The sequence below is a fragment of the Acipenser ruthenus genome, chromosome 9, assembly GCF_902713425.1.
Source record: "Acipenser ruthenus chromosome 9, fAciRut3.2 maternal haplotype, whole genome shotgun sequence".
NCBI lineage: Eukaryota > Metazoa > Chordata > Actinopteri > Acipenseriformes > Acipenseridae > Acipenser > Acipenser ruthenus.
The window spans coordinates 6,566,636-6,594,009 of record NC_081197.1 but is presented as its reverse complement, the minus strand read 5'-3'; the positions used below and the strand labels follow the sequence as shown (position 1 = coordinate 6,594,009).

At 37.6% G+C, this 27,374-nt stretch overlaps 1 protein-coding gene across 17 annotated transcripts in view; it reads left to right on the top strand.

The window, feature by feature from the left end:
• Positions 1 to 233: 233 nt before the first annotated feature.
• The window catches only part of LOC131738039 (teneurin-4), a 187,817-nt gene continuing 160,676 nt past the window's right edge, over positions 234 to 27,374 (top strand). For 10 of the 17 annotated variants that reach the window (XM_059030986.1, XM_059030975.1, XM_059030980.1 and 7 more), the window contains exon 1: positions 234 to 594. The gene's annotated coding sequence lies outside the window, so the exon portion shown is untranslated. The remainder of the gene's footprint in view (positions 595 to 27,374) is intronic. The other 7 variants (XM_059030991.1, XM_059030990.1, XM_059030988.1 and 4 more) reach the window with 1 other exon arrangement.

Genomic DNA, 27,374 nt, shown 5'->3' with positions numbered 1-27,374 from the left:
TTGTACAAGTCCCAGTGAACTGCAATATTGTCGAGTTGCAACATGTCATGCAAAAAAAAAAATCAACGAATGTTGACGTTAGAGTGAATGTATGCATATGCATTTGGGGTTTCAAAAACAATATACCAATTTTTCGAAGCTTTATGTTGGTACAGTACCTGCAGGATGGCAACACACACACCCCCGTCACCTCAGTGGTGGTACAGGCCAGCACTGAATGCATGTATGCAACTTGTCATTCCAAGGCAATTTCTACTCAAGGCTGTTTCACCCTGCTTTGCAATGAGTTAGCCAGTGTGTGTGTGTCTGTGTGATTACTGAGACAACAGGTCTTTGGGTTCAGCACTGCAATCTCTCGGGTATTCTGCACAAAGAAAGCAACCTGATGTCTTATGAGAAGCCTGGACATACTGTGTTTTTTCTTCTTTCTGTGTCTTTTCTCCTGAATGCCGCGTGTTTGATTTTTTCGAGCAAGCAATGACAGAACCACAGTCTGCTTAACGCGCGGCACTGACATTTTCGAGTTGGTCTTCGGTCCGAGATATCGGACCCTGCCAAAACACAAGGAGATCACCTGGATAAGACTGCAGAATGGTAAGCTTGTGTTTCTGTTAAAAGTGCATGTGTGTGTAACTGAGGGATGCAGGCAGGCACCATTCTGCAGATGTGTGCGCACTGCTTGCTGTAGCACTGTGCACCAGCGTACAATCAAAACGTTTCACATCCCATCCATGCAGATTAACATTACCAGCGGCTCGTGTGAGTTCTACACTCCGTTACAAACGTGTCTCGTTCTGTCTTTAGTAGTGTTTTATTCAGTACCTAGCATTTTATCCTTAAATATTTAATCAAACAGTACAACGTAGTGATTTCGGTTTTCTAAAAGCATTTTCAAACGCAACCGACACGTCGTTTTAACATAGTTGGCTTGTAATTGTAGGAGTACACACGGTTGTACATATAGCCGGTGGTTTATAAAAAAAATGTTAATGTGAATTTGGGTTGTATTAAATAGTTGCGGATTTGGCTGCGGTCGTTGGAGGGTGAATATTTGTTGCTGATCTAAATCGATGGAAAAAAATCTAAATTTGATTCATGTACGTTGTATCTGAATTGTACGTGCATTTTTTTATTTTTTTATTGTGAAATTTGCAGTTTGATGTTTTGAAAAACAAACACAGTAATTATCAAACACAGCCACAAGAAAACATTCATTACTGTAACTGTCTAATTGGCATTCGAGTATATGTTTCTATTATTATTATTATTATTATTATTATTATTATTATTATTATTATTATTATTATTATTATTAGTCGTAGTCTTAGTAGTCGTCGTCGTATAGGTTTGAAAAAAACCACCAGCATGAACAATGCAATATATCACTCCAAAGATGATTTACTTTGTAGCCGGGAGAAAAGTAACATTATAATTTCTACCTTGTGTAAATTATTCCAAATCTTGACTGTTCTCTAAAATCACACTGGACTGTTTTATCTCCTGCATTTAAAGTCGGAGAAAGCTGTGTCTAAACTGTCCTTATATTAAACCCACTCATACCTCTGGTAAGAGGTATCGCAAGCTTTTCTCACAGCTTTTCTTAAAGAAGGCCAGACGCATTTCGTGTCATATGTGAAGTGTTTATTATTTCAAGTTACAGTATTTTTTGCTATTATTTGTTTATTGCTAACACTAATAAAAGGCGTCCAGCATTTTAAACTTTTCTTCAGTTGTTAAGACAGAACCCTGTATGTCTGAGGCTGAGCGTGCCCTGCAGTGTGAGAGTTAGAACGAGAAGCAATCTAAATAGTGTTGTTGTGCATGTAATAAATCTCTTTACTATAATACAATTTTGCCATTGAAGATTTGAAATTCACCTGCCTAAAATCAGAATGCATATTAAAAAAATAAAAATAATAATTTAAAAACCATGTTGAATAAAATACACCAGATTTTTAGTTTTTATTAGAGGTGTAAGGCTTGTTTATAGCACAGTACTTTCGATGCACAGAGTACTGTTGGACTGTAGGGAATTAGCGGTTTGTTTGATGACTAATCAAATAGAAACTGTTGAGCTGGACGATTTAGAAATCAATATGCCAACATATGCTAATGTATCAATTGATTAATCTGTAAAAAAATAAATAGAAAGACATGGTAGGCCAACAACAGTCCAATTTGTAAACGTATATTTGCATGTTTTTATTTGTAATAAAGGTACAGGTACTAAATAAAATATAAATCATTAAAATGTTGATTAGAACTTTAGTTCCTATTATTTTTTGTAGACAAGAGTGGACGTTGTGAACTCACTGCTGCAGATAGTTTTTGAACACAACAATAAGAAGAAGATGAAGATGGATGACTACTCTTTTGTAAAAACGAAACATTTGAGCTCAATAGAATACTCTCAAACAATTAACTTAGAGTGTGACATTATGTTCTCTGCAGGGGTAAACAAATTATTGTTATTTTAGGAAAGCAAAGCTTTATAGAATGCATTTGCATTTGTTATCAATTATTAAGTTGCTCTTTTCTTAGCTATGTCCTTTCTGATGAGTTACAGGATTTCATTGTTTTTAATAATGTCAGGAAAGAATGGCATGATGTGGGTGCTCTGTTAATGATGTATTATTTAATAATAATGGCTGCAGCAAGTCATGGAACAGTGGCAATTTGGGATTCCAAAGGGGTGAGAGAGATGGAGAGGTTCCCCTTATTCAGCAGCTGGTTTATGGTAACATCAGATTTCATTTTTATAGCCCTGTTTAGAACATGTGAAGCAGCCTGGGTGGCACAGTGGGCTTGTGTCCAGATGAATCACTGCTATGCTCAACTTTCATCTCTGATAAATGGAATAAGATATGACGCGGGTCATAGTATCCCAGAGGCACTTCTACTCCCTTAAAGCCCGCCTTTTTTGCAGGGTGTAAATTAAAGCTAGAGTTGGTGAAAAGCGCTACCCACTGACTCAGTTCTGAATGCTCTTTCCTCTTTACATAACAAAAAGCAGCAAGCAGCTCCACTGGCTGGAACTAAAGTCAGCAACTTCAGCTCAGACAGGACCGAGTGTCAGAAGTAAGGATGTAAAGCTTATATAACACAGATGGCTCTGTTATCCTGGACACTGAAGGGGTTGCAGAGGCGGGAGAGGAGGGGTCTCGAGTTGTTCTGTCCCCATTGAGTCTGACCCTTGGAGTGCAGCGCTGTATTCTTTGGGTTGTCACGGCACAACTTGATCACCACTAAAAGCAGCCACAACACAAGTGCTCTGCATAAAAAAGCTCTGACAACCGTTAATGCAGGGGCATCTGCGTGTAGTGAACACTTCAATGATAGCAGCTATAGTACAATACATTGCCAATGTTAAATCACCCAGCTAATAAAACACAAGGTGGCCCACGGTGTCTTTTTAATTAGGTTTTACTGTATCCGCAAACAAGTTGGAAAACTTTTTTTCTTTTCTTTTGTGGTCTCCTGCAGATCCAGAATCACTTTTCCTTGCATTATAAATCAGGAAGTCGTTTTGTGTTACTTCCTTTTATGAAGTATTTTAATTCAGTAATTTTAGAATTTTTTTAAAACATTTTTTAAATATTGTGTTTCAAGGGTAGCTTCTTTATGTTTTCATGGGAGTATTCATTGCCTTGGATGATTACCAAAAGATTAATTCATTCCTTGCCTTCCAAAGATGGTGTTTGATAGCTTCTTTGTTCCGGAAAGAGCTAGTCTGTAATTACAGATACTTAACAGGTATTTTATGAGCCTTTAGTCAACAGGGGGATATTTTCAAAAGTAAGGCGATATATGTAAAAAAAATACATTCAGAGTGTTTACTGTTGGCCACTCATTAGACATTAGTCTGTGTGAGCAAGTGAATATTTTTAGGATTCATTTTTATGCTTATATAATATAATAATATAATAATATAATAATGCTTGCAAAGGTATGCATTTCTCTCAATCATAAATTAAAATGTCAAAATATAAGAAACTAGCATCTGTATTAAGAAACTACTCTCTCACAATATGAGCAGCCGTTAACTTGGCTCACCTAAGTGAGCCCACACACTGAAATGGTTCAGAGAGGGTCTTCAGCAGTGTTTTTGTCTGCTTGACATTTTTATTTTTTCCTTAATTCACCATTTTGAATTGAATGAGTTTATCATTTTTGCGTTGATCAGTGTCATTTTGACCAAGGAATGTGTTACAGGTGTGCTCTCAGATGACTTCACTCCCAGGGATATCACGTACTTGCTTTATCGTGTGTGACAACTCGTTTTTGAAAGAGTCAAACTAGCCGAGCTGCACAATAGGGGGTTTTACAGCTTAACCCCTTCAGTGCTAGGGGACGTATGGCGTACGTCCTCCCATATGTCACACAGTCTGTGAGTCTGGTGTGTCAATTGCGTCATTTAAACAGTGGATGATTGACGTCTAAACTAGCCTATAGGATTTCTCTGTGTTTTTCAGTCTGGAATCCGGCAAGTCAAATCATCAAATGAAAGTCTGTATTATATTTCGGATTGTGCTTTAATCTAAGCAACTCATGATGACTACAATATTTAGGTGATCCAAATAGCTGTTTTGGCAAAGTAGATATTATTTTCAGAACTAGTCGATCGCTGTTGATTGCTGCAGACTGTGTCTATGTAGTATATTGTATCGTACACGATCTTCTGGCAGTGCCTGATCGCTTCCAACATTTTAGAAGATGTGTGGAAGGGTTCAGTGTCTTTGGAAATGTGTGAATGGTACGCCACACATAGCATGATTGATTCCAGAACTGACCTTCGTTTTGTTTTGTCTGGAATTCAGCTATTGTCTGGAAATCATGCTCTGTGTCATGTGAGCTGAGCGGATCAAGATTGCATCAAAACTGAGGGAATCAAATACGTTTTTTGAAAATTGAATTGCTCATTCAACAGTTCTTTTTATTTATTTATTTATTTATTTATTTAATAAGGATAAAACCCTTATTTCAAGGGGGGGGGGGGGGGGGGGGCTGGCAAGAGAAGGCAGCAACAAATAACAATATTATAAGATCATAAAAATCATAAAATCAATACGGAAAAAGGGGCAAATCATTTAACCAGACCAATGAAACAGTTAAAACAAATAGATCTGAACTAATTTCTGTATTTAGTACTTTTTGAGTCTTCAAAAGTTGAGTTATTTTCAGAATACATTTATCATTCTGTGTGTGTGTGCCATAATATATATGTGCCAACACTATCCCAGTTAATTTCAGAACTTGTGTAGCTCTGTCAAATAAATATACAACTCTACACTGAATTCCCTATATCACTTATTATAATACATTTATCTAACACTATGTCTTTAAACCGTATTAGTTGCCTTTAAAACGTCTTAAAAGTGCTAAATACGGTTAGCATCCACACTACGCAGCATTTAATACCGTACACACATTACAAATACAGTAGTCAGAACAGGCGCCTGAAGGAGTTGAGAACAGCTTATCAATACTGCTGTACCGTATACAATTTCTGAGGCTTGTTGTAAAATGGTGAATCATGGAGCGGCGTGATCAGATGCCGAAATCAAGGCACATTGATATCTGGAGTGATGAAATCGGTCAAGGAGAACTTCAGAGTTCAAAACGAAACGCACAAATTATGATAAAATGTACCTTGTGTTTTTAAGATACAAAGCCATAACGTTCATGCTAAGAAGGGCTATCTCTTCCGTGGGCACAGGCTCCATGTTTGCAAGGTTGTAAACAGGTGCATGGTGGGATACTATCGTATTAAGTCCCACAGTTCATTGTGCCGCTAGGAACTGTAAACAAACTACTTTAATAGTGCTTGTAAGCATTAAGCCTGACTAAACATGAAACAGTACTTTAATGTGGACGCTTTGAGCTGGATTAATTTAAACGTTTTTGAGTATGGTTCTCAAGATCGGTTATGTAGTGTGGACAGGGCCTTAGTCTAGTACCATAGTAATCCTCACAACCTACAGTATCAGAATGTATATAGTTTCCCAGCTTCCTTTGATATAATTTGTGTAGAGGGGTCAGAAAATAGAGAACAAAGGCAAAAAAAAAAAAAAAAAAAGTATATGTATATATGTAAAGCAGTCACGTGCTGTACTTTTATTCCAGGCAAAATAATGTCTATAGTTTGAATTTTGTATGTATCTAGTTTTATAAAATGTGTCGTTTTTATATGCCCCAAAGTTCACACAAAACGCAAAGATCATGTGACCTAGTGATGTTCTATTTGTTTATGCTTTAAATCTAATAAAAACATAACAACTGTTAGAAAAAAAATCTTCATATATAGTCAACGTACTGGCAACGTGAGGCATATCCAATTTGTCTTGTTACCATGTTAAGAAATAACTTTTCCAGGGATTTAAAATTACATAGAAAATATAATTTATTTTTTATTTATTTATTTTTTTTACATTTAGTTGACCAGATATGCCCAAACAAATAACATTACAATATATAGTTTTCATGTTTCCTTTAGAGACTGGTGAGAAACTTGACTTTGAAATGATTCAGTTCCAAATTCAGGAAAAACCTTGAGCTGAGGTAGGGTTGAGTGATCTCTTTCTGATGTTTGAATATCATTTTATGGCAAACTGGTTATTCTGTGGTCTTAACACTAAAACAAAGCTCTGAACCAAGTCAGCAAAATAGTGCTTTCTTTTGAAAGCTATAATATAGACTTTATGGAGTAATTTATTTTATATTGTGTCCTTTGTAGTCTGAGCAATTCTAATTACTATCATCCAATTAAGAATGTGTTTCACTTGCCCAGTTGTCTATTAAAAAGCATGAATTGAATGAGAGAAAAAAAAGCCTTGTAGACTTGTGTATCGTTTACCTAAATATATTTTCAGTCATTTAAAATATGAGTTGTCTCTGTCAGACTGTGATGACACAGTTTACAGCTAAACAGTTCCAAGTGCATCGCTTAGTTTTCAATTGTGTGAATCTTACTTTGGCTTGCCAGTGAGCCTTTGTAAAATAAATTGATTTATTGTTTTATTCACGGCCAGTTCTGTAATAGCTTTTATTTCTCCAGTTTTGGAAATGCCGCACATGCTATTAAAGACATCATTGTTTTACTAACACACCACTCTGGGCTTGCATGCCAACCATTGTTTATTTCTGTCAATCAAGATCAAAAGATAAAGTAAACAAGAACTGAGATGAATAATGGGATCGAGGTTGTAACAGTTGTTTGTTAATTGCGTCTGTTTTTAAAAGCTTTGGTTACTACCACTCAAATGAAAAAAAGCATTTCAAATAAATAAACTGAATCAAGCAAGACATGAACTCTGCAATGCATTAAAAATTGATAAAAAAATATCCCAATGTATCTTACTGGCTTATTCTGTAAAATAATTGTGTTTGAGAAGATACCAAGCTTGTTAAGTTTGCTTCTGTATTCCGTAAATGATGTTTTTTTACCTTGTGTGCAAAATGTTGCCTTGTCTGTGGTGCACTCATGTTACTGATTCAGACCCCTGCAGATTAGACAAGGTTAAAAGCTCTAGATTTACGGTTTGAAATCTAGTTGTCCAGTTTTTAAGGAAAGTGTGGCCACCAGTTCACACACTGAAGCAGCAGTGACCCCAATTCTCATGGATAGCCAGCTGCCGATCCCCAGTCTGGAGCAGAAGAGTGTCAAGGAGTAGTCTAGCATCTTCTGTGTGGCTCATTTCTTTTTATTGTATTTTTTTTTACAGGGTTTAAGATGCTAGTCTGGGGAGTGTGTTGTTGCTGGTTTGCCCCCCCCCCCCCCCCAGCCTCTCTCTGCTTGTTACAAACCCATGGAATTTAGGCTGGAGCCACTGCTGAGCTGTAACATCTCGGCAGGTGTCTCACAGCATCCTTGTTCATGTGAATGTTGCTTCAGTCTCAGGTTACTGTCAGTGTTTACAGATTACAGCAGCAAAAGGCTGTCCTGTCCTGTGCTGACTAAGGTGTCAAGAAAAACACTCAGGGAGGAAACACATGCTTTGTATAAACAAAGAGGGTGAATTCACATGCAGAAAGCTACCAGTCTGCCTTTAAAGAGTAAGTCTTGCAAAGGCATCCATGACATGTGTGACATGCCACCTGTCTTTTAAAAGAACTGTGCAGTGGTTCTGATTTTTTAGTGCTAAGCAGCAGTTTTCATGTACAGGTTGGGCTATCTAGTTGTGTTCCTGCTCCCCTGATGCCCCTGGTATCTCTTGCTACCTCTAAAATCCATCACCTCTTCGATAACAAATGCTTTTCCATTATATTGCTATTATTATTTATTTCTTAGCAGACGCCCTTATCCAGGGCGACTTACAATTGTTACAGGTTATCATATTATTTTTACATACAATTACCCATTTATGCAGTTGGGTATTTACTGGAGCAATCTAGGTAAAGTACCTTGCTCAAGGGTACAGCAGCAGTGTCCCCCACCTGGGATTGAACCCACGACCCTCCGGTCAAGAGTCCAGAACCCTTACCACTACTCCACACTGCTGCCCTGCTACTGTGGAGATGCAGATTACTAAAGTTTCACATCAGTGTATATCATTATCCTGCATTAGAGATCACTTTAGAAGTAGAAATACACTTGTACAATTTAATATTTTGTTCAATAGAAACTGGGTCTTCAATGCAGGTTGGAGTAGTTCAGGTTGTTTGGCCCAAGGTTTAATTAAAAAAAAAAAGAAAAAAAAAAGACAGAGAGGCAGAGAATGAGGTACACAGAAGTATCTTGTGTAGCAGACCCTTGGGCTGCCCTTTCTGCTAAGGAGCCACGGTCAACAACTGCTGCTGGTTATGTAAAGCAGGTTCAGTGGAATGTGTGCACCCCGATCCTGTTTCTTTTTAACATTGCACTTGAAGCTTGAGTGCACACCCTCTTTAAGAGCTCACCTCTCTTCATTTCCCATGCTTCATACCTATTCAGCCTCATTCCTAAAGGCTGAAAGAAAATGGTAATCATGATTAAATGAAAACCTTTGCATCTCAACCTGCAGATGAGAAATTACACATGCTGATTTCATCCTCCACTTGGCTTTGATAACACTGTGCATCAGTGAGAATAGAATATTGTCTTAGTCTTGTGAAGTACTAGTGCAGACCCTTTTTGGAGTATGGCTAGAGTCTAGGAAGGGTGTCACAGTAATTGCACAGAAATGTACCTTTCAAATCTCTGGTACTGCGCTTATTAACCTAAAGGAGTTCAGCAGCTGTGTAAAGAAGCCACATTAGTTGTCTGCCCTTGCATGCTGCTTAGAATATATACAATACACATGTCTCCTCACTGTGTGACTCTCCGGTGTGTAACAGGAGAACGACAGCTCAAGTTTAACAACTACTGTAATTGAAAAATAATGATATCCTCATAATGTTTTTACTTGGTAACACTACTTTTTTTTTCTTAGTTAAAACAGTTTCATTAAAACTGTCCCGTGTTGAATAATTCAGTGTGGAGATCAATTAGGAAAATATGAAAGAAAGAGCATAACATACTTGCAACAGCAGAAGCAGACTTGCAGTTGATTATCTTCTAAAAGCCTTTATTAATTCTGTAACTTAATATGATTAAAATGAGAGCCAGTTCATGTTTTAATTGTATATTAGTTTATAATCAGTGCATACACATTTCAAGTCTATATGAAATAGAATTAGAAAAAAGCATCTTGGAGTAGATACTTGACATCCATTGGTAAGCACAGGGCAAAGGTGTATAATTAGGAATGCACCTGTTTTGGCACAGTCACCTTGACTCTGAAAATGAACGACAGAGGCAAGTGATTGAATCAATCAATCCCTGTGTCACACTCCATAGGCTTTCTTAGAAACGCAGGATCCCCCTGCCTAATGCTTTTTATTATACCTCCTATTCACTGTGCTGCTATGCATGTGTATATGGAGACTGCACAGTAGATACTTGCTTTTAATTGGGTGATAAGCAGTTAAAAGTATTTGATCATTTCTTAACACAAATAATAGTACTTACTTTTAGAAGTAAGTTTGTCACAGATTTTTTAAAGTGTAGGAGCAGAAACAACACCATAGAAATGTTATTGTCAGTGTACATCTGTGCCACATGCCAGGGGAACTTAAAATGAGGTTATATCACAGATTTTAAACCCTAATTCAATTTATTTTGAGATTTTTAGGGTTTTGTGCCACCACTTTGAAAACGAATCCTCGACACAAGGCAGCCGTTATCCTACAGGGCACCTGAAAGAATTTTTTTTTTTTTAATTTAGTAGTCGCCAATTAGTTTTTGTTGTTTTCTCCCCAATTTAATAGTGTCCAATTATTTTTTGTTTAGCTCAGCTCACCGCTACCACCCCCGCGCTGACTTGGGAGCGGTGAAGATGAGCACACGCTGTCCTCCGAAGCGTGTGCTGTCAGTCAACTGCTTTTTTTCACACTGCAGACTCACCATGCAGCCACCCAGAGCTACAGCGTCGGAGGACAACGCAGCTCTGGGAAGCTTATAGGCAAGCCCGCAGGTGCCCGGCCAGACTACAGGGGTCGCTGGTGCACGGTGAGCCGAGAACACCCTGGCCGACCTAAGCCTCCCACCGCCCCGGGCGGCGCTCAGCCAATTGTGCGCCGCCCCCTGGGAGCTCCCGTCCACGGTCGGCAAAGGAATAGCCTGGACTCGAACCGACGATGTCCAGACTATAGGGCGCATCCTGCACTCTAGGCAAGTGCTTTTACTGGATGCGCCACTCGGGAGCCCTGAAAGGATTTTTAACCGTTACAGCCATGTATATCATTGTATCCATTTAATTCTGCTCAATTAACCCTAGTGTGTAATATTCTTATGAGGCGCATGTGACACAATTGTGTATGACATGCTTAATACTAAACTACAGGTCATTGTGAATTATACTAAGTGGCAATCAGGCCGTGCATACAGAACTACCATGTCTATCTTTTGAAGCGTGCAGCTACACAGCTGTTGCTATCGTAATGGAATGTAACAGAACAAGCCTTGAAAGCGTTTGCACTGTATGTTCAATATTAACGAAAATCAAAATGTTAGAAATGGAATTCTGTCATAACAGGCGATAAATATACATCAAATCCATAGTGTTTTTTTTTTCTTTATTCTGGAGCTCTAAACATTTGTATGGGTACCAAACCCTTACCAAATCAAACACTGTCAGAAGTGCAATGAAGAATTACCTCGCCTTGCCTTTTATTGCATGCATGGCGTTTTCTGATGGGTCTTGTGCTTTTCTTTTCCAACCAGTTGACCTAGGATTGCTGTTAGATCAGGAGGTTGTGGCATATTTAGCATATGTAGGAAATAGCAGTAAAGCACACCATTTGTTATTTATAAATAATGTAGGACACCATTTTTTAAATCTTCTTGAGATGCAATGAGCGCGTGTTTTTGTCCATGTATACTGGTACTGTATTTGGGTTGTGGTATGCTAGGTCATTTTTTGCTATAGACGGGATTGTGTTTTTTTTATCCAGAGTTACTTTTTCTACGAGATGCAGTGAAGCGCTCGACTCGACTATTTTTAATTCTTTTGTGTAATATTTTGCTAGTGTCTTTGAACTTTGAAGAGAGGATGTATGTTTTAGCTTAAAGCAAACACAAATCTACAGCAATCAAAGGACAGTTCCTGACAGATCATTCTGTGTGCAAACATTTCATCACTTCTTCTTGTACTACATTCAAGTTTATTTTTCTGAACTTTGTAGATGTGTGAAGTGGAGAGGAAGATCGGGAGAAAGAAAAGACATGTTCAAGAATTAGTGTGGTGTTTGTTTTGTTTTTTTTTAACAATAAATGCTATTTATATTTCAATGACCTGTACCCTTACTCAGCTCCAGCACTGCCCCCATACTAATTTAACTGTTTGTTGCTGCTGAAGGTTTTAGCATCCAGGCTACAGTGCTGGACAAAGTTACACTTAAAATTATGCTATCACCACTACCCCCCTCTCTGGAGCAGAAACATTATGGACCCATTCAGATTAGTTTTGGATCAGCGTTTGCTGAGTAAGGTTACAGAACAATAACTTATTGTCTTATAGTAAAAATACAATAACATGAGAGCAGTAAGTGGACTGTGGTAGCATTAGTGGGTTTATTCTAAAAGGAATACCATCAGGTGTAATAACCACACTGTTACCCACATGTTTAATACACCCTAATTCAGGTTTCAGCTTCTTGCACATGCTAACAAGTTGAACCAATGTAATATTTCAAAAGAAACGAAAACCGCTTTTAAATTTACACTTTAAAAGCTCAATTGGATAGCAGTTTAGAAATACGCCAAGTGAGTGCCAATACCTTTCAAAACACAGGGATGGGATCACACAAGGTTATTCAAAAGACAAGTCAATGCAAGTTTAAGTCAGGAAATAATACAGGCAGACAGAAGGATTTCATATATGGTTTGCACACAACCTGAGCATTCCTTGCAGTCTTTCAAATTGCTCTGCACCTCATCCCTGGTTTAACCCAAAATATAAGCCAATGTAATCAAGTTTGGGTAGGCTTAGATGATGTAAAGTTAAGTTATGACAGAATAACTTTCCCAGTTTTGATATTAGGCTCAGACTGTTCTAATTAGGAATGGAAAAGCTACATAACATTTTTTTGACTCCTTACTGCTGATTGAAAGACAGAACTACCTGTGTGCAGTTCTGTTTCCTGCAGGTAAAATCAGTGTATGTTCAAGACATCATTGAGGTGTCAAGGAGAATATTGGTAGAATTCTGGTCCAGAATTATTGAATCTCTTTTCTTTGACGTGACATAATTGATTTAAAAAATACATCAAGCAATGCTGTCTTTTCTAGGCTTCTTTTGCTGTACAGCATCACGCTGGTAACCTTGCAAGCTAAAGACATTACATTTTGACAGAAAAACATTAATCTCAACCCATGCAATTGTAACAACACAGAGGGCTTTTCTCAATTTTTTTTGTAGTTGAAAAATGGCATCTTGAACAAGGTACTTTTTTGTAGTTGAAAAATGGCTGTACCCTTGAGCAAGGTACTTTACCTAGATTGCTCCAGTAAAAACCCAACTGTATAAATGGGTAATTGTATGTAAAAAATAATATGATAACCTGTAACAATTGTAAGTCGCCCTGGATAAGGGTGTCTGCTAAGAAATAAATAATAATAATAAATGTGACTTTTTACACCGAAAATATCAAACATTTCTTCTTGTAGAATTTGAGACTGCAGGTAATGAATAATAATTCACTTTTAAGATAAACACCAAACGTTGAAAATAACAGTGCGATTACAATACGCAGATCGAAACCTGTTAGCCACAAAAATTCTTATTTTAACATTTTTACTTTCTAAGGTTACTTAATGAAAACTGTAAGGCAAGAATCTTTTTATAAGGTAAAAAAATAAACAATCTGTTTTAATATAAATGTATTATATGTATTATAAAAACAATTTTCACAAGTTAACCAGCGTTGTATACTCTGTCAATGCTATACATCCTAAATGTGGAAATGTTTTAGCCATAGTTGCTTCTACTTATTTGTTTTTGTTCCCGATGACTATTTTAACAGGATGTTGCTGCAATGCTTCGCCTGTGTGCTAAATGAGAGGAGCAGTCATTTTTAATGGGGTAATGAGCTTGCACGTGCAAATTAATGAGCCATTTTGGTATTTTCAAACTGTTTTGTACCCAATTTGCATCTCAAAGGGACTTTCATGCAATGACCAGTAATTGAGTTTCAGTATGTGCTGGGAAATGTATTACTGTTAGTTGCAGTAATTGTAGTAGCAGTAGTATGTGATTACAGATAGCTAAAGATTTGAAAAATAATCATTTGAGGGGGCACTTGCTAGGTTTGAGCAGCCTACACAAGAAACTGCTGAAATTTTAGAATTTGTTCCAGATCTACTAGAAAATCAGAACCATGGGTTATATGGATTACCTCATTCTAGAAGCCCCCCCCCCCCCCCCCAAAAAGGCATCTAATTAACTAACCTGTCTGTATGGCTATAGTAATATCATTACGTGGTATGTGGATGGCAAGTAGAGTCTGATGAGATAAATCATCCTGCCACATTTAGCTGTAAATGTATTAACCTGCCATGATTCCCCTTTGCCTCCCCTCTTCACCCTATCAACACTGCCGCCCATTAGCAGATGCCATGGGTAAATAAAGAAGAAGGAGTATGCAATGCCCCCGAAGCGTTGTGTTTCGTTGGAGCTGCAGTTTGTCATCCCATGATTGATTGAATTCAGGAGGATGTGTGTGCTGCTGTGGTTTGCAAAATTGTATTAAACCTGAAAAGCTGGGAAATGCTTTTACTTTTTTGTAATCACTGTATAAGAATGAGCCTGCTTAACATTTCAGTTTGTTTAATGTTTATTAGTGCACTAGTTTATTCCTAACAAGAAAGTGTTAACCCTTCATAACCCATAGGTATTGTTATTCTGAAATATTAAAAATGAAAAAGCAGACTTGTTTTATAATTTCAAAGCTGTTGGTAAGGGAAGGAGTTAATTATTGAGTTTCTTTTAGTATCTTTTAGTATGACCTTGGTGGGCTGTATTGAAGAGAACCTGAACGAAAGGACTCAAATATGGAGCATGTGATATGTGTAACTTATAGAGGGACCAAGGCAAATGCAAGGTTTCATAAGTCAACAGAACATTACAGCAGGTGTTCCTCAAATTCTATGCCATTTTTTTAAAACATGAATCTGCAATCAGAAACCCTATGTCATTTAAGACTTTTTATAACGATATGGTTATAAAGATAAATCTGTCATCAAATGTTGATAATCAGGAGATGCTTTTAGAGTACGTTCTATTTATAAAATCTATTTTTCATGCAATTACTGTGCATATTTTTTGATTTTCAATCAATGTTTAATGGCACAATTTAAAAAGGTGCCTAATCAAGTATCAATGCACAATTTTCATAATTGTTTAAAAAACGGACCCATGTCATAGCCTCTTCAGAATTGTAGGGGGGGGGGGGGGGGGGGTGGAATGTGTCCCAAATCTGCTTCTGATAAACCTGTAAGCTAGGACTGTAGCCGTCACGGCTGTCAATTTCAAATTATTAAATGCCGCCATGCTAAAGGGACAACAGATTTTGTTTAGTAATTAAATAATGGCCAGTGAAAAGCTGTTCAGCAGATTAGGGCTTTTTAAACAATGGAGTAGCCAAGAATTAATAAATGCCATATTTAAATGACAATTGGGCAGCTCCTCTCTGTCTCAGGTACCCCTTTGAAGGCGTTCCACATCTGTTACCAAGTTTAAGAGTGCTGATCGTGCTAAATTAGGGTTTAACAATAGTGCCTTTTTGCTTGTGGTGCGTTCACTTGAAAAATGATGTGTCCACAAGTTCATAAGTTTAAGTCTGATTTAACATCTTTGAAGTTCTGTTCATAGAAGACACATTGGTTGGTTGGTGTTTCATTGATTTACTATCTGTTAGAAGCCTTCCTGTACAGATGACTTACAGTCGGAGTTTTGCAGAATATCTGGCATTCAAGACCAATATAAAGTTTTCTTGGGGTGTGGACTGGCAGCGTTTTAATAAAGAATGACAGCCGATTGCTTAAAGTCACACAAAGGAAGGCCTTTTCTTTCAGTCTGACATTGATGCTGAAGAAAATGACTGAAGAGCTTTGAACACTGTGAAATCTGTCAAGTGACTGTTTGCCCTGGGTGTAATTCTTTGCAAGAAGAAAGTATCGTACTTCCTTTTCTTTTCTTTTTTTGTGTTCTACCAGCTCTTTTGATATATTTCAGACCAATTCTTTCTTAAGAACACAGTTACTGCTTAGTACTGTATGTGCATGCTTTATTGATTTTAATTAAAATGTTTTAAGCCAGTTTGACATCATTTTGCTTGAATGGTGGATCTTTAAGGGACATTCACGCTTCAAGGTTTTGTAAATCTGATGGAAATAGACCGGTTTAAAACCTAGAAAATGAAAGAATGTTTGAAAGAGGGTGCTTGGAGGACCAGATGTGTCATAAAAAAATATGTTTTCCCCACTGAAAAATGTAGCTTTCTTCTGTAAGAGTAAGCATTGCTGAACATTTAAAGCAATGTTTAAAACTTACTGGATGTGCTTCATACTGTAGTTCTCATCTAACTGATACATTGTAATAAAGTCTAGGTAAGGCCATTTAAACACAGCATTTGTTTTCCAAGGATTCCAGTATTTGACATTATCACCAGAGAAAGCTACAGTAACAGTCAGCACTGATAGACTGTGTGAACCTTCTAGTCTTCCTCATCTATGGTAGCTTTATATTTATTCATAAGTTATGATGAAAACAGTTCCAGAGCAAATTCATTGTTTAGCTTTTACCTTGTGTCAGTCTGATTTGAAATGCACTGTCATTAGTTGTTATAACTAACAGTGAGTGGTGAATTATGGGATGTACTGAGGTGTAAGGATTTGCAATATAATTAATTTGAATTCTAGAGAAGACTGTGTCCTTTCTTGAAGACTTTTTCCCTGGTTCTGAAGCTAACCATGCTGGTGGGGGTAGGGCAGGAGGAGTCAGTATGGTCTCCATTAACTGGTGACTGGAACTGCCTGATCTTGTTAAGCGACCGGTCACTTGGTTCACATCCAAAGAGCTCAATTGATTTCCTCATCTAATGTGGTCCCCAGAAGGGCGACCTCTGACCTCCACCCGCCCCCGAAACCTTGAAACGACACTCATTGTCATCCAACACAGTGGCAAATGAATTCTTCCTTATTTTGAGTGGTAATTAATGTAATGGTGACTGATGTTCCATAGTACCCATTGTGCTTGACTGTAACATGTCATTGTTCCTCGCTTTTAATAAGCACCAAATAGAGACACCGCTGTGGGACCAAGGGAGTCATGTTGGTCTGTGTCAAACCATCGTCACAAAACGCATTGGGTCTGTTGTACATCTGTAAGGTATGCTGGATGGCAGTGCACACAGGCAACATGTTGTCTTTCACTTCAAGTGCTGTGTTTCCACAATGTATCCAATATCTCTATTAATGAAAGGAAGAAACGTGCTATTGAGTTGGAGTTGTCAGAAGGGATTACTGTTTCTTATGCAGAATGAAATTGAACCTTAGTGGGCTTCTCATTTTATTTAGCAATATGTAGCCTTTTTTTTGACTGTGCTGCTATTTTTTATTTTTATTTTTATTAACAGCTAAAGTCTGGCTGGCACACAACATTCAAGCCTATCTATATAAATGGATTTAAATGAATAGTAGATATTAAGTCAGCAAAAAAGTATTTTCTTGGTCAGGCCCAACATGAAGATCAAAGAGATTACATACATATATATATATATATATATATATATATATATATATATATATATATATTCTGTAGTCAGAAAAGGGGTTCAGTATTGGAATTTCAATGAGTCACAACCCTTACTAGAACTGTTAAGTTTCAGGCTATTTTAAACCCGATTGAAGGCAGTAATAACCCACCCTGAAAGACAGGACACATGAATTCCATCTAAGGCTGGTAAAAAAGCATTCAATCCTGCACTCGTGGATTCTGTGTCTGCATTCTGAATAATACTGCATGAGTGGAACTTCTCTCCCCATTTTTAAGGAAGCAATGGAAGCAGTCACTGAGTTTAATAATGTCATGACCACACATTGAAAAAATGAATGCAAAACATATACCCGAGCACTAGTTCAATTGACTTAATTTTGCTAACTGACTTACAATAAATAAATCCTTAGTGAATTACCAAATGACCCTTATTCATTTGAATAGCACAAGGCTGCAGAACATTCCTGTTGAATGTGTGTCTTTAAACAAATGTTTAAAATAGCAGTAAATAGCACTCGGTATCAGTTTCTATTCACAGTGAATCCCATTACCTTAGTACTTGGCCATGCCAACAGTATCTTTTCTCATCTAAGTGAACGTTAGTTCCATTACATAGATATCAGAAAAGTCAATAAACCTTGAAATATAATTGCTCTTATATATTTAAATGGTGTTAAAATGTGACTTGCTAGGGACAGAGGCGCGGTTTACATAGCATTCGAATGTGCTTGTCTGAATCTAGGCATCACAATTTTGCTTCATCAGCAGAGCGAATGTGTTTATGACTATACGGTAGGGGGTGGCTGTACACTGTCAGTAAGGAAGTAGACATATTGGTCCTTCAGGTATATTCAGTGTCATTCATTCCCTGCAAAAAACTAAATAAGCTTGATGCCATTTCAGCGATGTGCATTGTGAGGAAATGCTGGACTTGTCTGGATGTCAGGACTGCCCAGTCCTGCTGTCTGGAATAACCACTGGAATAACCATTCAGCATCCCACCACCTCAATCACCCCCATGCCCACATGTCTCTCTTTTTTGCATATACGGTAGTCTCAGCGTATAGGAACACCTCCTAAGAGAACACTTCGCCTAAGAGAACACCATTGTGGTGAAACAGATTTTTCCCATTGTAAATGGTCCACCTAAAGGAACAGGAATTCGCTTAAAAGAACACCTTTTTGGCACCACTAGCAATTCATTCACAACTGATACAGTACTGTTTTGAAACCTGATAATTCATCATCATCAAACTTAAATTCAAATGCTTTATTCAAAAATCTTTTCAAATGTAACTTCGCGAGAATGTCTTGAGGCACACTGATTGATTTATTCAATATTTCCAGAACCGCCATCATGTCATTGCCTCGTTTTGTATTCTGATTTCCACGAGTGCAGCTCATCGCTACAGAATGGCATGTAAACAAACGGCAAAACGTGCCGCTGTTTCTCTTGCTACAAAAAGTTGGAAGTTGTTCAAGCTCCTGAAAAAAACCTGAATCAGACACCAGTCAGCGATAAATTTGGTGTTTCCCACTCTGGTGAGTTGCTTCACCATTCTGTTAAATAATCTTAAGTATTGCTCCTGTATGGGCATTCATAATTAATCTAGAGCTGCTGTGCATTTTTTAACGTGTGTAGGAGTGCTGTGTTAATTTAGTTTGACAGTTAGTTTATTAACGTTAGTTTGTCTGTTACTTTATTATTATAATTGCCTATGTTTTCTTTTTCTTCTTTTATTTTCATGTGTTGATGCACGTGGGTCATGACAAGTAATAAACATTTATTTATTTATAGATAACACTTTGCTTGCTTCTGGAGACTACTGTATAGCCAGTGTTTCAGTAATACATGCTGTACTGTAGACGTCATACCCTTTTACGTTTGCATGGTAATGTGGCAGTTTTCCCAGGCTTTACCTTAGTTCTCTGGGCTTTACAATGATTACCATACACAGCAGTATGTCCCAAAGTTTTACCATGCTTTCACTATGCCTTATTACATAGTGAAAGCTATGTGACTTAACCTTGAAATGAGCATGCTGTGCTTTTACCTACTACCTTTTAAAAGGTTAGTTATAAAACAGCATTATCACACATCCTTATATAATATTTGTCATTCCAGATATGTCAGCTTAATAATTGCTACTCAAACCTTTGGTACACATCTGAATCTATCGTTGGTCTTATCTTGCAAAATTTAAAGCAGATGTTTTAACTTACACTGTACAAAACCTTCAAATGAATTTCATTGTATCAAACAATTTCAGTGAACATGGAGACATATTATTATATTACCATAAAAAAAATGTTTAGCAGAAAAAAGCAGCATGTAACAGTCCATTAATCACATATTTAAAACTGGCTACAGCAGTGATATTATTTTGATTGGATCCAGGCCTCAGTGGCCAGAAAAAGGCAGTTTCATCTGTTCCTGTGGCAGTCACTGATGATCATGAACAGGCTGCTCATGAAACCAGGCTGTAGGAAAAAAGTGAAAAACCAAAGCCATCCCCGGCCGTGGTGAAGGTTCAAATATGTGCACACTTCCTGTGACAGGCATCAGAGCTATCCGCTCTATCAAACTAACTAACTCCTGAATTTTCTACATGTGCAGCTCTTCCCATATGATTTGCCTCCCAACTGGCGTTTCATCATGCACAGGATAGTCTTATGCAAGAAGGTGAAACGACAGTTACCTTAATGTGCAGATAATTAAGCCCTAGTGATTTCAAAATGGTGGGTCAGTGCATATACAAATCTCATTTCAATGTCAAAGCAGGGTAAGATTAATAATCATAATAATAATACTAGTCCTATGTTCACTTATTACAGTCCTTCGTGCAGAACCCAGAGCTGTGTACTACAGTGTTTGTGCTAAAGAAAAGCTACTTATTACGGTTAATGGATATTTTTATTTTTTCTTGGGGTTCTTTTGATTAATCCTTATGCCACACACTGTCATGTGACCTGAGTGTATTTGTGCCCCTCTATTTTTGCACCACATAAATGATTGTCACACTGCTGAGATATTGCAGATAGCTCTTTGTGATTGCTACTGTTCACATTTGTGTAGTTCAGGTACTGCACCCCCGCCCCGCTTGCCTGTTTTCAGACTACTCTGGGCCGAACTGCGATCACGGAAAGACAAGTGGCACGTTTTGAAACATTCATGGAGAATGTTTGTTGTTTTGAACATTTCGTTTACTTCAACCCCCTAGCCAGTTAGGGCTGGAGAAGTGCAGTGAATTGAATCAGTTCCTGACAGGTTTACATCCCCAGCCCGTGGGATCGTCCAGGCCAATGCGATGCTCCCCCTGGGATCTCCAGCTAAGATCGACAACTTGCCACAGCAAAGACACCAACCTGTGCTCCTCTGGTTGCATGACTCAGAAACTGTGCCTTTACCAGGTGAGACACAGGATGGGATACTTGGCCTTCATTTAACCCCCAAAATATGTTTCTGCAATAATAAAGATTGGTACAGTGTTCATGTATTTGTTTCAACATTTGTATTGCATTATATAGTAAATAGTGTGTACTATATATATTTACCTTATATCAGCTAGTTTGAATTAATTCAAAACTCAGTGGTCCCATAAGCCAAATAATTATAAAAGTCTTGCTACGTAGTAATTATTACTCTGCAAAAGTTCTTCAGTGATATAGCCATCAGTGTCACATGATTGCAGTTTGCTTAGATCATCATTATTCTTTTAAGAACCAGTTTTATTCCCTACAAAGGCAATACTTGTGAAAAATTACTACAATTGTTCTGGTATGTACTCTGCTTCGCTGGAATATGTGTTTTTGTTAGTGGAAAAATGGTGAAAATGAACTATGCTGTGAAATTCTGTATTTAATAAAGCTACAGTTATGGCCAAAGGTTTTGCATCACCTAGAATTAAAAAAAAAAAAAAAAAACTATGCGAACATACTTTTAAATATTTTATTTAACATTGTATAATCAAATAAACTACAAAAAGTCTACTGGAAGCCATAATAGTAGTACAGTATTTCATGTTAGATTTCAACATGCCACATTTTCATTAAGTATATGGAAAACTACAAAGCGGTATGTAATTCAGTATGTAACATTAAAGCCTACATCATTGATAATGTCTTTACATTTACAAACTGTACATGAAATCAGAGCTAGCTGCGGGTTTATGGTGGACATCAATAGTTCAGATTTTCAGTCTTAAGAATAAGAATACTTTTGTTAAGACTTTTATCATTGTACAGTACACTGTTATTTCAACACATTTTTAGTAACCTCAGGTTGACCTTCTAAAAATAAAAAAAATAAAATTAAATCCTACTTCCGGTAATTATATACTTTTTGAGCGTTTTAATGATTAGATTTTAAAAAGGTTGGGATGTGAATTCTAAACATTGTGTATGCGTGTGTACTCATTAAATAAAAATACCAATCTTGACTGTGCTTGAAAGGGGAGTAAGTAAGTGCAGTATCCCTTATATTACTTGACTAGTATGTTTAATTAAGTTAGTCCTCTATCATGTCAAAACTCTGTGCTTTGCTTCTCAGCAACCCCTGCTGGGAAAGACAAGGCTGCTGTAGCTGCAGGCCCTCCCTGTGACTGCCCATTGTCTACCATTGATCTGCAGGAAGCCGTTATAATTTGCCATTTTTTCTCCCCCGTGGAGGGAATCTATACACATCATCCTGAAGAAGAATGAGATGCTTAAAAACATTCCTTCATCTGCAATTGAGAACTGAAATCTGCCTTTTCTTTACGCTGAGTTGCAATCTCAGAGTGCCTGGAATACTTACTAGCTGGATATTTGGAAGGATGGAAGTGGGGATCATTTGCATCTATTTGGCTTCTGTAAAATGTGTTTTTACCCCCCATTGTGAATGTTTAGGTTACCACAAAACACCATAGTATACTATGTAGCATATCCTAAACCTCTGTACTGCACACCTTGTATATATAACATAAACATGCAATATTGTTGTCCTTTTACTAATGCAGCTTATACATAATGATTATGTATTCTGATTTTAAAAGTTATTTATAAAACAGAACTGTACATATTCCTTCATGTACTACAATCCAATCCAAAATAGAGCAATAAAATCCCATGTAATATATAATAATATAAAGCATTAAACAAGTGGCAGCCTGTTAACTGTGACCCTGGCGTGCCATGGACAATTAAAATAGCTGCCGTAGCAGAGTGCAATTTAAAGTCTTCAGAAAAGAGAATGGTTTCACATGAGTCCAGGGTTCATTTATATAGTGCTGTTGTTTGGGGTTTTTTTGTTTATTTGGGGTAAGCTGGTAGTCCTCCTTTTCATTAAAAGTTTAACAAAGGGCTCTTTATCCGGCGCTTTTCAATCCAGCCTGGTATTGTGTTTAATCCGGCACTTGTCTGGAATGAACAAACAAATATGAAGATGGCATATTAACTAGGCCTGGACACAGGGAAAGCATGTGGATTCTCAGGTCATCTTCAAGCTCTTTCTGCATGCGTCTGTATGATGTTCTGTAGGTTATAGCATTCTTGGGGTTCTTTTGATTAATCCTTATGCCAAACACTGTCATGTGACCTGAGTGTATTTGTGCCTCTCTATTTGCACCACAGAAATTGTTAGGACTAATAAAACACCCTGACACTAGTTCTCAGCGATTACTTTATCAAAACACATGCTTGTCTGCAAATGAGGGGGTTTAAATGAGACATTTTATTTAAATCGGTGCTTGTGAAGAATCGGTTAATCAAATCAAAGTGTTGAAAAACCCAAAACACGAATATCAGCTAATTCCGTGAAATAGCTTAAATATCCATTTTATCAAATTCATTCTTAGTCAGTTAGTATTTGAATCAAATCATTTTCACTAAACATGAAAACGTTAGATTATCATACAATCATTTAAGTAAAAAATCCAAACCCCAAACTAATATATATATATATATATATATAATTTTATTTTTTGTGTGTGTGTGTAAAACATCACCTAAATAAATTGGAAAGAATTACATTCAGCATTGTAGCTGCCTCTGTCCTCCAAGGTAAGCACTAAACAATTGAAAGCAACAGAAGCTCAAGATGTATCATTGTGATATGAAATATGGTTTAGGTTGTTTTTTGAAACTGGAGAAAAGCAATCTTGTAGCAGCATGAAAACTGATGTTGGTTGATTGTGGTTCAGCGAGTCGGAGCATTGGAAACTGTTGACTCTGGTGGGTTATTGAAATACAGTGTATGGTTGAAAATGAACATCACGCCAGGATATTGGAGAACGTTTTAAACCAAGTGCCGTTTACACTTCAAGGAAAGAAGCATTCCTCCTGTAAACAGAAGTACGATTATTGTATTTATTTAGTTAAATCTATGATCTTGTTCTGTTGTGCCCAGAAATCCAGAGAATAATACTTCTGATTCAGCTTGAGCACAGTTATCTGTGAGAATCTGTAGCTGCTTCTGTTGGTCACACTCTTCTCCAAGAATGTAGAAACTGGGCTCAGTTGGGAAAGCTTTTAAGAGGAGGGGGAGGAGGGGGGTTGTCAATATATTTTAAGTGTGTATTATGCAGCAAAGTGGACTTTAGCGATCACACTCTGGGGACCTGTCCCAAAGCAGTATTTCTATAAATATTAATAAGGCCCATGGGCTTGCTTTGAAAGTAACTAACGGTTAGGCACTGTCAGTGTAGAGGCCTGACATGACAAGCTGTTAAGTAAAAGATGGCATTTCACTCAGTCATGCAACACTCACTTTGGGCACAATCTGAATTTAAACGTAGGCAATAATAGCCCAAAGCTATTTTCAGTCAGAACAATCTTGCGTTAAATAACCTCCTTTATTATGATAAAAAATCTTACAGATTTCCATAAATAAATGGTTGAAGAAAAATAAGTAGAGTAAAAATAGTTGGAGCACAGCCACATCTTTCAGAGCATCTCAGTGCCACCTGCTAAAAAGCAAACAATAAAATAATAAATGTATGAGACGTGTTCATCCCGGAGAACAAAAAATATTAGGCAGAGGAGCATCGTATTACACCCCCCCCCCCGGCCATCCAGACAAGGCTGGGAGTGAGGTGGTGGTGGTTGGGGTCGAGGTGGTAATTCGAAAGCACAGCAGCACTGAGTTTGCGAAGTACGTTTATATGCCTTAAAGGTTGATGGGAACTTGCCGGTAATTGTAGATTGACCAATGAATGTACTAGGCACTTGTATTAATGCTACTATTAATACAACTACTATATATTTAATGTCCTGCCTGAAAACCTCGCAAGCTTTATATTAATCTATATTCACTCAAAAAATAAATAAAACAATGCTGGTTTATCAGCTGGAACAGAGTTTATACAGATCCCTCTGAACCTGATCATGTTTGCTTTTCCGCTTGCAAGGAATGGTCTAAAGCATCATGGGTCACTTAAAAATCTAGTACCAAAGCTGTGTATGAGAAATGGAAATAATGCTAAATATTTTACATACATAACATTTTCTATTGCACTAGCTAAAATTAATTCTGAATTGAAATCTTTCTTTAACATGCATTTTCACTAAAATCTCAGAAGGTCCACTGATGGCAGAAGCTAATGTAAAATGATGGGTTTTTTTTATCCACTTTCTGTGAAACTGATCACTAAAACACCTGCTCCAAATTGAAGAGATAATGGCACCCACAATTCGATTCAATTTCAGCATGTGGATAGCAGCAACCTAGAGTTTCTATCTTGACACATAAATCAAGTCAGCTCCGGTATTTCCATACTGAGACAACCATGAAAGCAGTCTGTTAAGTGAGACTTTGGAAAGCTCTGATCCTGGGGTTTATTCTAATTACAGTAAAGCCGTCACAAAAGTGTGCAGACTTCACTTGAATTACAATAGGTTGCCTAGCAATGACTGCAGTAGTTTATTAATGGGTCTCACTGAGAAGTACAGTATTCATGTACTCATGGTGTAGAACTTCATATTCCTAAATGTCGCTGTTAACAGTTTGGTGACTCACACTTCAGAGCACAGCAATAGATAGTAGGATTACTTCTTAAAAACATGTTGTTTACAGGCACTTAGGCAGCGTGACCAAAGTATTTCAATTTCCTTTTCCTCACCTAGGGCTTAGCAGCCTTAAAATTATAGCTAGGTCCTGGATGGGCCCGGGTAGTGTCTGGTCGTGATGTTCCTGATGTTGTGGAAAATATTTCATATGTATGACGAGGATTTAATAAATCAAATATATCAAGTAATGCTGGGAATATGAAGATGCTGTTCAGCCCAGTGGGACTCACCCAGTGCTTACGCTATTTCCTCAACTAATAGAGTCTAATTCAAAAGCACAGAATCAAATCGTTTTTCAGGTGATACTTCTTAACCTGGTAGACTCTTCCATGCATTTATAATTCTCAGAATAAACAGTGCTGCTTGCTTTCTGTTCTGAGCCTACTTTAACTCAAATTTCATTTGTGCCCTTTCCTCTAGTTACATGTGCCTGCTTTTAATTAGTGACTTGGGTTAACTATATAGTATCTATACCATTTATAATGTTATGAAATCGTATTATATCCTGTTACTGTCACTGCTTTTGATTAATCTGAAGAGATGTAAGTCATTGTTAATATCATTAAGTCCTGATACTTGGTAGTAAAGTGAAATACTGTAGGCCTCTCATTCTCTCCTTTATTATTTTGTGTCATTTGATTCATCCATGGGCTGATTGTGAAAATTGATTTTTAGTGCTGAATAGACTATTTTTCTGTTTCTCATGAGTGGGAAACTAATTGGTCGTGTAGATTGTTGAGCTGTTGGTTACCCATAAATGACCTGCTTGTTGAAGAAATATAAAAATCTTCTGAAAATTTCATATAAAAATGCAGAATATGCGAATCAAACATTCTCATTAGGAACACACATAACCCTAATCGCTATAAATAACATTTACATTCATGACCAAAGTAAAGATATTAGATTAATATTTAAAACATTCATCACATCTCATTTGAAATTAATATGATTTAATTACTGCAGCTTTTGGGAATCCTGCTGAGATTCTCCTATATTTGTAAATCTTAATAATGCAAAAAGCATTTTTGCCATTTTTTTCCCACTTCCAGTTAATATACTTTTTTCGTCAGCGCTGATCACGAGATCCAAGCATTTAGCATGCTATGAATATAATAATGTATAATTGCCATAAAACAGGATTGTAACCAGAGCATGTGTTTCCACGTATTACATACTACAAATACGGTAGAAAGCTTCATTGATTTCTAACTGTACACTGAGATCTCACTAGAGGCATGGTGTAGTGGTGACTGACCTTCTTTGGATTTTTTATTATCACTTTCTTCTTTAGAGTGGTGCTGCCCACATGTTAGCTGGTGGCAAGAAGAATGCTTCTATTGGTTTTGGAGGAAAATAGGCTTGATTTTCAAAGAGTCTATGAAGTTTCTAGAACACTCCGGAACTCTGGAACTCTAACAAACCTTCCATCATCAGTTAACCAGAACTGCAGAACTGTATGGATTTTAAGTTTACTAATGTTAGTTGTGCCTTACAGTTATGTTTATGTCAGTGTGGGCTCCAGAGTGGCGCATCCGGTAAAGACGTTCTGCGTGGAGTGCAGGATGCGCCCTATAGCCTGGACGTCGCCGGTTCGAGTCCAGGCTATTCCACTGCCAACCGTGGATGGGAGCTCCCAGGGCGCAGCGCACAATTGGCCGATCACCGGTGGGGTGGGGTGGGCTTAGGTCGCCGCGCACCAGCGACCCCTGTGCTCTGGCCTGGCGCCTGCGGGCTTGCCTGTAAGCTGCCCAGAGCTGCGTTGTCCTCCGATGCTGTAGCTCTGAGGTGACTGCATGGTGGGCCTGCAGTGTGTAAAAGAAGTGATCGGATGATGGCACACGCTTCGGAGGACAGCGTGTGTTCGTCTTCACCGCTCCCGAGTCAGTGCGGGGGTGGTAGCAGTGAGCTGAGCCTAAAAATAATTGGTTATTCCAAATTGGGGAGAAAATGATAAAAATAAATAAATAAATAAAAAACAGTTGGCGACTACTAAATTTAATTAAAAAAAAATAGTTTGTCAGTGATTCGATCAGGGAT